Source organism: Dermacentor silvarum, chromosome 7, assembly GCF_013339745.2.
Source record: "Dermacentor silvarum isolate Dsil-2018 chromosome 7, BIME_Dsil_1.4, whole genome shotgun sequence".
Taxonomy (NCBI): domain Eukaryota; kingdom Metazoa; phylum Arthropoda; class Arachnida; order Ixodida; family Ixodidae; genus Dermacentor; species Dermacentor silvarum.
The window spans coordinates 11338176-11353562 of NC_051160.1; the positions used below are offsets into that span (position 1 = coordinate 11338176).

The 15387-nt window shown below is 47.7% G+C and overlaps 1 long non-coding RNA gene across 1 annotated transcript; it reads right to left on the reverse strand.

Annotated features, from left to right (window-relative positions):
* Nucleotides 1–3546: 3546 nt before the first annotated feature.
* LOC119457556 (uncharacterized) lies at nt 3547–12549 on the reverse strand. The gene is made up of 5 exons (XR_005193335.2): nt 12180–12549; nt 11768–11951; nt 9985–10256; nt 8377–8545; nt 3547–3837 (listed from the first exon to the last, which is right to left on the reverse strand). It is a non-coding gene; the product is annotated as an uncharacterized LOC119457556 (long non-coding RNA).
* Nucleotides 12550–15387: the final 2838 nt, after the last annotated feature.

The window sequence follows — 15387 nt, forward strand, 5'->3', positions numbered from 1 at the left end:
AGCGCTGATAATTGCTTATCATACACCTTGTAAACCGCTCATTCCTAATGGACTCGTTTTTCGATCTTCTTGCGACGCATCGAGCGGAAGAAAGTACAGCCGGCAGAGACTGGTTATCAGGTAAAATAAATTTTAGACGCCGCCTTGCAGATATTTTTTGTCATCGTTAATTTTCCCAGTGCTGGTTCTATTGGAATGTCTTGCGCCGATTTTCTTCTGCGCTGGTTTTCACTTGTGCGCTATGACGATGTTTCACGATGTTTGTCTTGGAAAGCACTCAGGATGGCAGAACAGCGAAACTAAAAGACTAATTTCTTTTTGTTCTGTTCTGTCACCGTTAATGCTAACCGACGTGCTCTACTCCCTGTTCTGCTTTGCAGTGCCACCAAGAAACTCAATCTTCATTAGCCCCAGCTCAAGTGGAGTCACAATACCCACTCCGAAACCAACGTCTGCGCAGTACATCGCGCAAACTGACTTTGTGAACGCTAGCCGGTGACGGGATCCGAGATGGGAGACCTCAACAGTCCAGGAGCTTGGGCAGCAGGGTGCTCGTGCTCTAATAAGGAGCCTTAATCCACCTAGACCTCGAAGATGTGAAGAGGGCGCGATATGAAGTGCACTTGTGAGCGTTACTGAACGATTTTTATCACTGAAAAGTTAATAAAGTGTTCACGAGTGCTTTTTTACATCCAGGTTTTCTTGACTGCTAATAGTTAAAAGCCTACGACGACTTCTGTCAAGGTGGCGGAACTCCATGAGGGAGTGCAGAACAGGTGGCGCTGTTGATTGTAGTCATTGATAGTTTTGCATGGCTGATCATCTATCCTCTACCTCTGGCTCTACAGCAGGGGCCGTGGTGTTAGCACAGAAGGCTATTACATGTAGTCGCATTAAGGGAAAAAAAAACTACATTTACAGCCCCGCTGTAAATGCCGTTAAGCAAAGTTCTTGGCGGCTAATACAAGCCAACACACTCCCCAACCCCATTACCTTCAGTCACTATCACCTAGGCGTATACACAGACATATGTAAGCACTGTAACAACAGAGCGGACCTTCAACGCATAGTCTGGGTATGCCAAAAAAATGCAACAAGTCAGAAACACAACAACCAACTATAATTATAAGAGATGAGGAGCAATGGGAGACCGTGCTGCTCAGCTCGGATCCGGATGTTTAAGCAAGACTAGTCGAAATGGCAGAAGACGCCGCTGCGGTCCAGGGGCTGCCGGTCGCCATCTAAAGGAGTGAGGGGGGAGGCTTCTAGTCATTACCCCCTCCTCTAACCACATTTTGGGCAAAATAAAGTTATCTCTCGCCTTTGTCTCTCTCTGTGAGGAGGTATAGGCAAATTCAAAGCGATATAAATAGGGCGTTCACCTCAAGACTATCGCCGACGTTCTGCAGGTTCTAATGGCCCTCTGTTGACAAACATGAGGGTTAAGTCTTCCGTGACGTATGACAGAAGAAGATCAAACATCACATGCAGGCGTCATTCGGTAACAAATGAAAAAAAAAAACACACACAAAAAAGTGGCCGCCATCACGCATGCGCTCTATCTGTTTAAGAAGAAAAATATTCACTTCAAAAAATTGTGACAGTCCACGCATATACTAGTTGTATGATGTAAAGACGCTAGCTTGAAATTTCATTGCGTAATCAAGAGATGTGTCTGCGTTGCGCCGATCGTGCTTCGACAGATTTTCCTCAAGTGCCTTCCAGTTGAAATCGGTTAAAAGCAGTGGGAAATAAATACCTTGTCCGTACAGGTGGCGGCCTTCCGTCTTTCGGTGTAGGAACACCGCCCTCATCCCACCATCGGCGTTTGCTTCTCTCTGTTTCAGCAACAGAAGCTTATTCGAGAGAAGCAATTCCTACTCTTCTTTGTCCATCGAGAAATCTCGGTCGTTACTACAGTGTACGAGAATGAAACACTAGAAGACGGGAGGATGCAAGGAATGCCGGAGTGCACGCTAGCGAGATCATGGTTGCTGCTGGCGATGCTACGTGTTTCAGTACAGACAAGCAAAATACTGTATATAATTGTGCTAAAGCTAAATACCACTTTTATGAAATCTACGAGTAAAATCTTCTTAAAGTAGAAGCAAGATTTCTGTTAGCGCAACATCCTTTAACATGAGCATGCATTTAACAATTCTGGGCCTTTAAGACGGGAGTATAGGGCCACGTTGCGCCACGCTTGAAATACATCGAAGCCGTATCTTTGGTACCTTGTGGTTGAGAGCCGTCAATAAATTCGTTGAGCGTTAACGCCGCCGGCGCCGAAAATTCGTCGAAAATCGTTTCCTTGTGGTTGGGCCTTTAGCCACTTATCTAACACTGCGGGCCAGTGACTCTTTCCCTGCTCGCGAACGCGGCCCCATCATAGTGGACGACCGGCTAGCTTATTTTCCACGCAGTCATGAAAACACGCCGCCGGTCTCGCCGACGCCACCTTGCTGCACAAGATCACATAAGGCACGGCCTCCGAGATAAGCAAAATGCCTTTAAATCTTGGAGGCCAAGCATAAATGTATATCGTTTCCAACAAAACTTGCTAGAGGGATCTTGGGTGCTATATTGGCCTACGGGAGCAGGAAGCAGGGCAATTGAGGAAGCATGGGGCATATATTTAGCGCGTGGATTTGCCTGCACTTTGTTCTTCGTACGTCTTTGTGAAAGTGTAAATTTATCGTTAGCAACAAAATATGGCGTCAAACATGTAACAGGTTGCTATGACTATGCGCGTACGCAATGACTTAATTGCGTTCGCATGTTTTGAAAGATTTCATTGCTTATGAATTTCGAAAAATGAAGAGTAATTAACGCCAAATGAACAAACATTAGACAAATCTGATATAACCATCATTCCCACGGCAGATGAACTATCGCAGCGCGATAGTTCGTTCTAGTAATACCTGTAAGGAACTCTGTGGCCGTTATTGAATATGTGCACATATTTGGCAGCACAAAGCGGCTTTATGCGATAGCATTAAATGTCGTCGATCACTTTGGTATTCGCAATATCCTCCTATAGAAGTTGAACTAACAACATCCGCAACAACACGTGGGATAGTCTGCCAATCTAAGTAATTCGAGGCGCACAAACCATCCACACAATCGCTCACCGTCGTCGTCGTCCCCCTTCCCCCCCACCTTTATTTACTTTTTTTTTTGCACATGCTCTCTGCGCAATTGTTGTACCCAGATAGCAGACGGAAGTCCTATAACAAAAAATCAACACATAAACCCATCAACAAAATAATAATACATTGGCGAATCAATACAACACAAATGTTATTCTCTTGCAACTAGTATAAAACAAGGGCCGCGAAGAGTTAGCGAGTATATGCTGCTGGCATATACGTCTTTTGTGCATTCCTTCATTCAAACAACGTAAGCTTAACGGAAAACTTCAAATCTGTGGTGTTGCGCACTTTGTTTCCTTATAGAACAGCAACAAATATAAAACAGAATTGCGATATAATTAACAAGTTTGCATTGTGCTTACGGAGGAAGGAGTATCTATGTATATTGATGAATATGAACAGCATAACTGAAGTAGACTGACAATGAACGATGCGAGTTTATTAAAACTTTAAAATTCCAATCAAATGCGGATCGAAGGCCGTCGCTAGGGTCCCCACTGCGTTTATGGGCGGCGTGGGTTGAGGGGTTGTCTTCCCTGTTGATCGCAAGAGCCAGCGCTATGGTGCACTGGAACAAAAGCTGGACAATTCGAAAAAAAACAACAACAAAAAAGCGTTTGTGGACGCAACAGCTGAGGATGTTGAGAGGAGTGAATTGGGCCGCTGTGTGCATCCACCTCCGAATCTGCAAAATATTAATAAAGAGGAAGTAACGGTGAGACACCGCTTTCTAAGCAAAATATACAGAAAAAGATGAAGCATAGGACATTCCTTGTGTCGTAAATAAAAATGATCAATATTCTTATTTCATTTCATAATATACAGGGTGTTTCAGCGAACACTTTCAAAATTTATTTAAGGTTGCCTGTGGCAGATAGCCCAATTCTAGTTAATGAGCTGGTCTACTCGAAGAGGCGGACATTACTTGCACAAAAAAGCAGCGCTTCGAGTTCTTGACGGCGTCGGAGCCCAGTGCGAAACCTCGAACGGAAGCAACAAAGACAGGGCGCTACTCCTAAGCATCGCAGGTGAGGAAGCTAGAGAGATCTTTAATACGTTCGACTACCAACAAAATGAGTATAGCCGCGACTACAAAACAGTCGAGCAGAAGTTCGATGCATATTTCGCAGGACAATGTAGCGAAGTGCACGAACGCTATGTATTTCGTTCAAGGATTCAGACGCCTGGAGAACCCTTTGAACATTTTGTAAGGGATCTGAAGACTTAGGCAGGAGCGTGAAACTTTGGCAGTCTTAAGGAGTCGATGATCAGGGACCAGATCGTGTACGGGACCATAGACAGCAACATTCGAGAAAAGCTGTTAAGGGATAACAATTTAACCCGGCAAAAGGCAGAGCTGGCATGCCAAGCCGCGGAAGCAGCAGCAGCGCTCCAAGAAGTCTGGGCAAGCGAACAGAAGCAAGTAGATCCGGTAGGCGTGGCTCCCAATCGCAAAACTTTTCCACCAAAGCAAGAACCCGCCTTTTCCAAGTGTCTGAAATGTGGGCGCAGGCATGCACCACGAAGATGTCCAGCCTTCGGGCAGATTTGCAGGAAGTGCCACAGGCGTAACCATTTTGCCATATGCTGCAAAGCCTCCACGGAAGTTCAGGAGCTCCTAGGCTCCGAAGACAATTTTGACATTCTGGAAGAGTCAAATCTAGGGAATAGTCGACGCGACTAGACGGTGCGAGTTCAAGTTAAGAACTTGCCAGTAGACCTAAAAGTAGACACTGGAGCACAAGCAAATTTGCAGCCTTTGGGCTGCTACCTTAAGATGCGCCCGGCGCCACCCCATCCATAGTACTTGTGAGCGTTACTGAACGATTTTTATCACTGAAAAGTCAATAAAGTGTTCATGAGTGCTTTTTTACATCCAGGTTTTCTTGACTACTAATAGTTAAATGCCTACGACGACTTCTTCCAAGGCTGCGGAACTCCAGGAGGGAGTGTAGAACAGGTGGTGTTGTGGCTTGTAGTCATAGTTTTGCATGGCTGATCAGCTATTCTCTACCTCTGGCTCATCCCATCCATAGTACCGTATAGGGCGGACCTTTTCGAATATGGCGGTAGAGCATACTTGTGCGCTTACGACGCGCTTTCCAACTTTCCCGAGGTGGAGTTGCTCAAAGCCATCTTCGAGAACCGTCATAGAAGCAGCAAGTGCAATCTTCGCCAGGTACGGCGTACCAGATGAACTTTGTACCGATAATGGCCCCAAGTTCACAAGTCATGACTCGGTTATATGATTTCAAACACGTCACTTCAAGCTTGGGATACCCTCAGTAAGATGGTATCGCGGAAAAAGGGGTGAAGGTTGTTAAGCGCATTCTAATAAAAAAAAAATCTACTGACGCGAACTGCTCGCTTACAGGACGACACCGATTGAGGGCGCCCCTTCACCTGCCGATGTGTTACAAGGAAGGCGACTGCAAACGACGCTGCTGGATGTCCGGGCCGTTCCAGAACTAAGGGTCCGAAAACATCGCCAAAGCAACATCTGGAAGAGGACACTAGTGCCGCAGGAACAGGCGACACCATTCGGGTTAAAACAAGGGTCATGGGAAGTCAAACAGTCCTCGAGCCGTGAAACACTCCCAGGTCATATCCCGTGGGCACAGAGGAAGGAAGGGTCCTCCGCCGCAGCCTCCAGAACCTGCTTCCGACCGGCGAAACCTCCCGCAGGCGCACGCGTTCCAACAGCGGTGAGGACTTCGGAGAACAAAATGCAAATTGCCGTGGTGGGCCCGCCTATCTACATGCACCCAATGCGGTAAGCACCACAGCAGCATCGAGATGTTCAACAAGACAACGGCGGCCACCACGACGGTTGACCTATGACCGAAACTTTGTTCAAGTGTCGTGATCAGCCTCCAAGTGGCGTGCAATGAACGTTGCCGCTTCAGTACACTGTTCTATTCGCTAACCTTCTGATGGAAACTTTTAACTGTTCTGTTTTCGTTTTCTCAAACGAAAGAGGATGTATCGGTTGATATCGCTACGGCATGTACTACATGCCTATCAGTACAAGCGATCTTTGTGTTGCGCTCTCCCGATGCAGGCATGTACATAAAGCCTTGCGCGATAAGCATGACATCATTCTTCCCCGGTTACGCTCGGACTGTCAGGATGGCCCAACGGCGCCAAACGATACACCCTGCACGCTCACTAAGTCACGTGTAGAGAACGTGCATAGAGGCCACGTGCATAGAGGCCAAGGACATTTGATTCAGCTGTTTTTCTCGGTTCAAGCACGGACTTCAAGCAAATCGGTATCGCACAAAACGTGCTTCAAGCACTTGATGCTCTCACAGCAAAATTCATCGTCTCCAACTCTGCAGAGAGACAATTTATCAATGAATTTGCAAGTATGTTATTTCCTCTATCGAGCCGATGCGCGGTAGTCTTGTATAAAAGAATGGCACAAACGTCATGCTCTTTGATCGGATTCTGGCGTCGCGCCTATGTTATCGCTGCGACGATAAGCGCAGCCTGTTCGGAATGAAACTGCAGCAGCTTTCAAGAACGCCACTTGAAAAAAGTGTCAATAGCTTTTCGCATTGTTTGATGGAGACATTGAGAACTATGTGCAGAGGGGAGAGTGGCTTGTGTCGCACGTGAGGATAGCACCGTATGCCTCGTCGTATTCCGAAACAGGAAGGGCTCGATCGCCTGGACACGTGAGCCGGCGTGCGCCTCAAGTCAACGACCAAAGTCAAGGGCTACCGAATGGACGTCATTTGGACAGAAGACGATAAGATAACAGGTTATAGCGCGCAGAGAACTGCCGCAGGAGACGTACGTCGCATTGATTCGTGATAAGACATGCGAGACGGAAAACGGAATAAAATTTAGCACATGGCTCGCGGGTAGGTATTAGGGGTAAAGCGAAACCCATGGTAACTGCGGTTGTGACTGGAATGTGGAAACTCGATTGATCTGATGTCAGCAATATGCTATTCTGATTTCGTTACTTACGGGATTCTTGACAGAACGAAGCATTACAGCTGTCTTATACGGATCTGTGCAGGTGTGTGCGTGATGACTATGCGAATTTTAAAAGAACAAGAATGGTTAATAGACAATTAAAAAAAAAGGTCCAAGAAAGTGTGGAAAGATTGTACCTCCGTTAAATGTGTTATGTTGCATCCTATATTCCAGAGATCAGCTTTAGGGCTATTATACACACCTCTACGAATAATGACATTTCGAAGTTTTGGTGGTGCTTCATAAAATGTGTGTTGTGTTGAAATACAAGCTGTACACAACACAATTGTTTGTTGCAAGAATATTTACTACGAGCAAGGCACACAGAAATGAAATATGGCTATAGCGTCTAGTAACAATTGACAAGGTGTTTATGCATTAAAACTACGGGCTTCCCACCAAATGTCGAATGCACATCAATATACACATATGTACCATTTCTAAAAATTCTTGCAACGTTGTGCCACAGTCGATATATATATATATATATATATATATATATATATGAACGAGAACGAAAGGAAACGAAGGGGGCCCGATTTTTATTAGTATCATAAGAAGCCAACAAACAATGACACCAAGGACACCATAAGGGCAGCTATCTGCAGTTTTTAATTGAACTAAAGGAATTATAATTAATGTAAATGAAAGTAAATGAAAAAACAACTGGCCTCCGGTGGGGCGCGAACCCACGTATTCGAATTACGCGTGCGATACAATAACCAATTGAGCTACCGGCAAAGAAGCTTGCGGCAGAAAGGACGTTCTACATCCGCCGCTCAGGCCATGAGTGATGGCACTGGCTAAGACTGCCAGGGTTAGTTTTAGTAGATAAACTTAATTACACCAGAAAGGTGACGGGAAGACGTAATGCGCAGACGTGGGTTCGTATTCCACACGCGGCCAGTTTTTTTTTTTTTTCAACCATTTTTGTTTCCATTTATTTATAATTTCTTCAATTCAATCAACTGCAGATAATTTATCCTATGCTGTCCTTGGTGTCAATTGTTGGCTTCATATGATATGACTGCATATATACATATACATGTGAATGCTTCTGCTAATCCAATGGTTCATAAGCATTTGAAATAAACGGACGAATTTGCGAAACGTTTACTTCCGACGTTTGGCACGTTCGTCCTTTCATTTGAAACACTCTGTCACACGCACACGCACGCGCCCACACATTAGGCTCGTACCAAGACACTGCACAAAATAGACGAACACACAAACATACCACATCATGGAGGAACCTTCTGGCAGCAGGGATCTTATTGGAAGATCACAGAATAGAGGATGACAGTGCTTGTGGACGTCCTACTAGTTGTGCCAAATAAGAAACATCGGAAAGCTCGAAGACTAGAACTACGGAGACAGATGCCGTCATGACATCGAAGACTGGAACGCTGCGCAAAGTAGAAAGAGATGAAAAAAAAAAAAAAAAAAACCATGAGCGTGGAGGGACAACAGGCTGGATGCAGCCGTGCACGAATGTCGGCAGGCTGACCCTAATGAGCATTTTTCTATGCGAAAAGACTGCGAGTGACTTGTCGCATTCAAAAAGACCACCTGAATCATCCAAGAAAACTACTACTCGCATTCAAGCAGACTATTTGTCACATTCAAGATAACTACGCGCCTTGGCGCTTGTACCACAGTTCCGAGAGATCAGTCATGAAGAACGCTTCCTTAAGAAAGCAGTAGGCCAAAACGCCCTCTCGAGCACAGGACCTGCTTGCCCTCCAGCATGATTTTCCAAGAATACAGGCGGCGCTTGTTCGCGTTACTGGCCATCTCGAACATTTGCTGTAGAACAGTCAACATGAAAGCTAAAGAACTTGCAAATTTTCTATGGTGGTTGTAAAGCCTCCACTTCTGTGCAGTACTTGGTCAACCTTGGTCTGCTTTTAACTCAAGACTAAAACATAACGCATTCTATGCATGACCAAATAATGTATGCCTTTGCCAATGATACAGTGGTAAACATATAGTGAAAGGGACATGCACGACACAGTGTTATCAAACGACCAAGATCAGTTGCAACTTAATAGATTGAACGAAAACGGAGGCTCTGCAGCACATGTTATCGATGAAGCTGTTTCTTTACTCTTCTGTTTTAGTAGCAGATTTTGATGACCAAAGATTACGGTCAAACTGAAATTCTGAGCCAACTGACATAAACGCGGCCACCTTAAGATAGCAGCCTATTTGGGCCCCTCTGAGCTTATATGCGACTTTCCAGATGAGGTTAAGTCAGCAAGTACAGCAAATCGAGCAATTTGTACAGAAGATAACGGCACTGTATCCAACAATAGATTAGATACCAAGTAAGCAAAAAAAAAAAAGTGCGGTCGTTAGCGGCAAAGAATTATCTGGTGGGATATGGGTGGCTTTGGTTAACCCACGGCAATGGTAGCTGTGACAAGGCTAGTTGATATCTCATAGGGGTCACTGACTATCCTTGAGCTCGTACCATTGATTCGACCCACCCCGTTTGACCATGCATTTGACCCATTTTCTTTAACCCATCGCATTGTATTTGAGGTGCACTCTAGTGCACCACAAGCACGTTCTGAACGTTCTCTGAACTGCTTCCCCATTCCTGACGGAATGCGGGCCATCGATCGGGATATCCCTCCCGTCAATCATGGCAGTGCCTTTGGTAAAGTGTTCGTGTGTAGAAATACATTGCAGTCGGAAGTGAATTGGAGTAACATAAGTTACACCAGAGGGATCAACAGACCCGCAACTCTGTTCGTATATTATGCGTATACTATGCGAAAAAATACTTCCTAGTGCCCTGAACACACTGCTGCCGCCACAGAGCGGATAAAAGGGTCTATACCGTGTTGCAGCATCCTGGCAATGGCGGACGCCGCGCCGTCGAGTAGCGCACGCCGGCGCACGATCCGCGGGCCCCAGCGTGGCGCCGCGCTCTGCTGCGTGGTGGCAGCTCTGTCCGATGCACGGCGCCTGCTGCTGGTCACCGCTGGTGGAGGCTGGCCGCCACTAAAGCTGGGCCGGTCCACTCGACGCTGCGCAGCCAAGGACCGAGGGGACTCCCGGAACGCGCGCGTGGCACATGTCATCGACGACGTGGCAGGTTAAATGGGCCAGCTGCATGGTAGGCCATGAACCAGAGACGACGCTATTGGCACACTAATGCAACTCCGCGGAGTCATTTATAGCAAAGGCCAGTGAAGCCTCTCCCCTTACCTAGTAATATTTACATTTCAGAAAGAAAAGAGGAAGATAGGATATCCACAGTGCAATTGGGTTAGCGTTGGCTGCATCTGGACGACGGCCAGTTGAGTATTAATGGGGGAATAGGGTAGTGGCATCCATACACATGAACAGTAATCAAGTATAAAACTATTAAAGATGGATTATGGACAACGCATTTCATAAGTCACTGTTGCAGTGTCTTCCTGCAACCGGGCCTACATGCTTACGTTTCACTCCATTCTGACGCTATGCCGCGTGGCAACCCAAGCGAAATTCTTTTTTTTTACAAAAATAGCCACACTATATGGTTCATGAGAACAGATTTTGGGTAAGTTGGCTAAGCTTGATCTTAAGAACAGCACCCGTCCTGTCGTCTTTCCTGTCCATGTGTTTTTGCGCTGTTCTTAAGATGAACATCGCATGGTACGCTTGGCCGTGTCCTGCGAGATCGCATCGGTGGCAATCCCCGAGACCATGGTTCGACTAACGCCGCACACGACAAGTGGGAGGTTATTCCTGCTCAATCCCGCCAGCTTTTTTGTCGTACCATGAGCATAGACTGATGGCGATCCCGACGATGCTCAAGCAAGGTTCTGAGATGTTTAAAGAATGACACAGACGATAGAGTTGCAGGAGAAAACTATGCATACACTTATTTAAAAATGGCGACTACGTCAGCGATTCGGCAATAGTTCGCTTGCAGTGTCACTTCAGCGAGTACTTCCTGCCATTATTTTCAAAATAGGACTGGGGCCTATGGGCAAATGAGTTCTGCGGAACCCGCAAGGTGGAGAGAGGTTCGTGAAAACGAAAAGTGCCATCCACCCGACTGTATAGCCGGATATGACAAAAGGAAACCCGCAGAAATTTCTCAGAAAGTACGGATTTCCCTTGTAGCATCGCACTATAGTCGGCTAGAGTCCGCCTAGACAAAAAGTGTCGCATAAATAATTATCATCATTATCATCATTATCATCAAATATAAAAATTGCACTGGGACAAGCAAGGGCCGCATGACGCTTCACTAACTTCTATAGCGCACGAACAATCAAGATGAGCAAGACACAGGAAGTGAAAAAGGAAGCTCAAACCACAAACGGCGATCCAAAACACGCCTATCGTCCCATCCTAGAAATAGCCCCCACTGCTGTCTAGCTTTGGTGATCTGACGAAAACCAGCTAGTTCAATGTCACGCGCCGATGGGCAATCCGTTCTACTTGCCGGTGTCACCTGACGAAGTCGCGGCGTCCGCGTCACGTACCCGTCAATTACGAGCCCAATGACCGTGCCTCGTATCTTCAATTTCAATGAAACGCTATGCTATGAAGTACGGTTTGAATTGGGATGTGCTGCCAAACATTTCAAGACCACGTGAATTCCAACTCAAGGAATAGTACCGTACCTGATGGTAAGACGAGGACGTCTCCTGCTCAGGGTCAAAACCCTAGTTCCAGCCTCGGTTCCCCCATGGTAGCAAGCAAGCTTCCTGACTGGCCGGGCGACCACTGTCGTGAAAGGCTGCTGCCCAGTGACCCGAGTTGTGTTCAAGGACCCAACGCCCCCTCAGCGACACGTTCGCCGTATCTCTGGAATAAACACGGAGCAGAAATAAGAAAGAATGAGCCGATGTCATTCGGCCACTTGGGCTCGTGATATATTTATCTGAGCAAAAAAGAAAGAAAACATACTAAAGAAAGAGAAGAACAGATTATGGAACTAGGAGATGCGGACGGCACAAACGTCCAAGTCTCCCTTCGTGGAGCGAAGCTTAGGACAAGTTAAGTCGATCAACGCTTCTAGGAATGGACTCTTACCAGACCACGGTGAAAGCGTGCCAGGAACTTAATTGCGTGCAATGTCTGGAAGCCTATATGCGCGCTGAATTGCACGGTGGCACGGCAATTCAGGACTCGACCACCAGCCGGGACATGACTGCAAATTCGACTTTCAGCTTCGGCAGGCCACTGATCGACGGCCGGATGACGAAGGTCGCGCTGTCGTCTTGACTGTCTCCGCTGCAACTATTCACAGTTGAGCGAACGCGACCGCAAGGAACGCGAATTCACTGCATCGAGAATCGATTCCATCCTTCCGTGCACGTTTGCTTCTTTCCTGCCGTTTGTCGCACGGCACCAAACGATGCGCGTAAAGTGTCGTGGTGGAATATAACGCTGGCGCGAGAGAGAGAGCGATTCACGCGGCGGTGTAGGAAACGAGTGATTGAAGGAAAGGGGAGGGTGAGGAGGGTTGATTGACCAACACGGGCGATCCTTTTACCTTCGTCCTTGGGGAGATTACGACAATCTAATCTGGCGCCAGAGGCACGCGCACCGCGGACCTCCGCCGTTCTTTCCTGATTATTATTTTTTCTTCTTCTGTCATTCCTTTCTATCTAGGGTTCGAGAGAGTTTTATCTTGATACACGCCCGCCGCCGAATGCGAAGATTGCGGAGTTGCGCAAGGAAACCTACGCCTCTTTTTCTTTTATATATTTATCGAGTTTTTGTTTTTGTGGCGCCTGTTTCGCAGACAGTAATGGTGCTTCGATAATTTTTCTCGCGAGTGCACTTCAACATTGCGCTTCGAACTATTCGCGTAAACTAAGTAGTACGTTCGACTGTCTCCAGTTTACTCACTGCTTACATAATTGGAATTTTTACAACCTCATTGACACCATGCTGAGACAACACTCACCGTCGAAAGCAAATGAAATTATTCTCCGGAACGCTGCGTCATCGACGTCTATCAGGTACTCGTATACCATCTATACGGATTACGCACTACCGAAACCCGTCTTCAGCGGGACAAAAAATGCGCTTTTGCGGTTCGGTCAACCATGTGAATAAAATGTTCCGTGTTTCCGACCGTAAGCATTGAGTTTGACCACAGTGTGTCAAAGCCGTGAGCTGCAAGGTCCCGTGGCCGGGCGCCCGACAGCGAGCCCTTATCTCGTAGTGCATGCAAAACTGTTGCGCTTTTTCAGTCCTTTGACAAAGGCTATCAGTGGGAAGCAGATGACAAAAACCGAACGCCTGCGCAACGTTTGCTGACATGTGAAACTATAAGGACCGCGAATCCCTATATAGTGCGCGCGGCAGCGCTAAAGGTGCAGGACATCGAGGTGCGTTAGCTAAAGGTCGAATGGATATCTTGGATATCATGAGCATTCTCTTTGAAACAGGCGGTGGTGGATACCACCGAGCTCTTTTTTTTTCTTTGTTTTAGAGCGCAGCTCTTAGGCGTGGTTCATGCGGTGAGCGTCGACGTTGTTCCTCGTAACCTAGCGAACGAACACAGCGAAGGATGAAAGCGAACGCGGAGCTCAGCGGGAGATGAAAGTCGGCGATAGCGAAATGAGCGCGAAGAGTAAAGCAGCGGAGGCGGGTGCAGCGGAACCTTGAGGCGGAAAGCGGAGGAGGAGGGTGTGGCGAAAGCGTGAAAAGAAAGGCGTAGTCGTGGCCTAGTGGTAGAACGCCCGCCTCGGCTGCGGGAGGCTGTGGGTTCGATTCTCACCGCCGCCGGGCACCCACTGGTTCAAAAGGGTACAAGCGTACCCCGGCCTGGCGTTCGGCTTCCTTCAGGGGTGATACGCTTGTGAAAGGAGTCTGCGCCCTGAATTCCCGTCGAAACCAACGTGAGCACGGAAAACAAGTGGTGTCTGGGCCGCTCCCATGGCGGTCATTTCCCATGTGGCGCCCCAAGCACCTATTTAGGTGGGGGCACCTTCGGGTTGAGGTCAAACACCCCTTTCCAAGCGCTCAGGTCCCATAATGGCCGAGCACCAGGCCAGGAGCGCGCTTGTACCTATTTTACCGGTAGGTGCCCGGCGGCAGCACTTGCCTCCCACAGCCGCGGCGGATGCTCGTCTACAAGGCCGTCTGTGGTTGGACAAGAGGCGCCCAGAGACAAGAGCTGAAATCTCTATTGGGCCCTCTTTCGAGATGTGGACCCCGACGACAGCCGAGCACCAGGCCAGGGGACATCTCTACCCGCGAGAAAAGCCGGTGGGTTCCCGGCGGCACCGGATTTGAACTCGGTACCTCCCGCATACAAGGCGGATGCTCTACCGCTAGGCCATCGCTGCGGTTCAAAGCACGGAAATCAAAGGCGATAATTATCGATGTTTTAGATACTTTGGTGCAAACCAGGTGGTCAAAATTAATACAATAGTTTTCAACGATTCAACTTCTCTCATTCCAGGTATATAGTTTGAGTTCACTATGAAGCACAATAATTTGTATAGTCTTGAAAGTAAGGGCATTAGCCATTGGACAAACCCGCACCCTTAACTCTGACCTGCGAAAACCTCTTCGAAGCGCGTGTTCCGTCACTCACCATGACGCCGTACATGAAGCTTACAAAATATAATTAATCTGCCTGATGACGTTTGCTTAAGGTCCCACCAGCACGTGGTAAGCGAGTCTTATTGCATTCGTCCATTCATCTTAGGAATGCGGTCGCCAGTGTCGGCTCTATACAGGGTGATGATTTTCAGGTTTTGTGGAATTTTTCAAGATAGCCTCTCACAGATAACCTTATTCCAGTCCTTGAGCTGGATTACTGAGAGAGGCGGACATTACTTACACTAGAAATCAAAACACATATTATTAACAAATATATGGACACTCCGGACGCATTTGTGCCGTCGCCGGGATGATCCGCATAAAGTACAAGGGCGATAACATCGGCGCCTCGCGCCGCATGTGCGAGTGAAAGCGTGCAAGGGTGAGCCGACGATTCGCGCGCGCAAGCAAGGAAAGCGGGTGGAAAGCGCGCCGTCTTCCGTCGCGTGCAGGGCACCGGGGGGGGGGGGGGGGGGGGGAGGGAGCGGGCGTTCTACTCTGGCGGCTGCTGCGTATGACGCGTCCGTGCGGGCCCTATCTTGAAAGCGATCTGCGATGGGAACACGGAGGCTGAGTGCTGATAGCTTTGTGCGCGCTGTGTTTTCGCCGCTCAGTTGGCGTTGAAGCGAGGCATGCACCAAGGTCAATTAGCGCGCTGCTGCAGACGCGCTTTCTCACT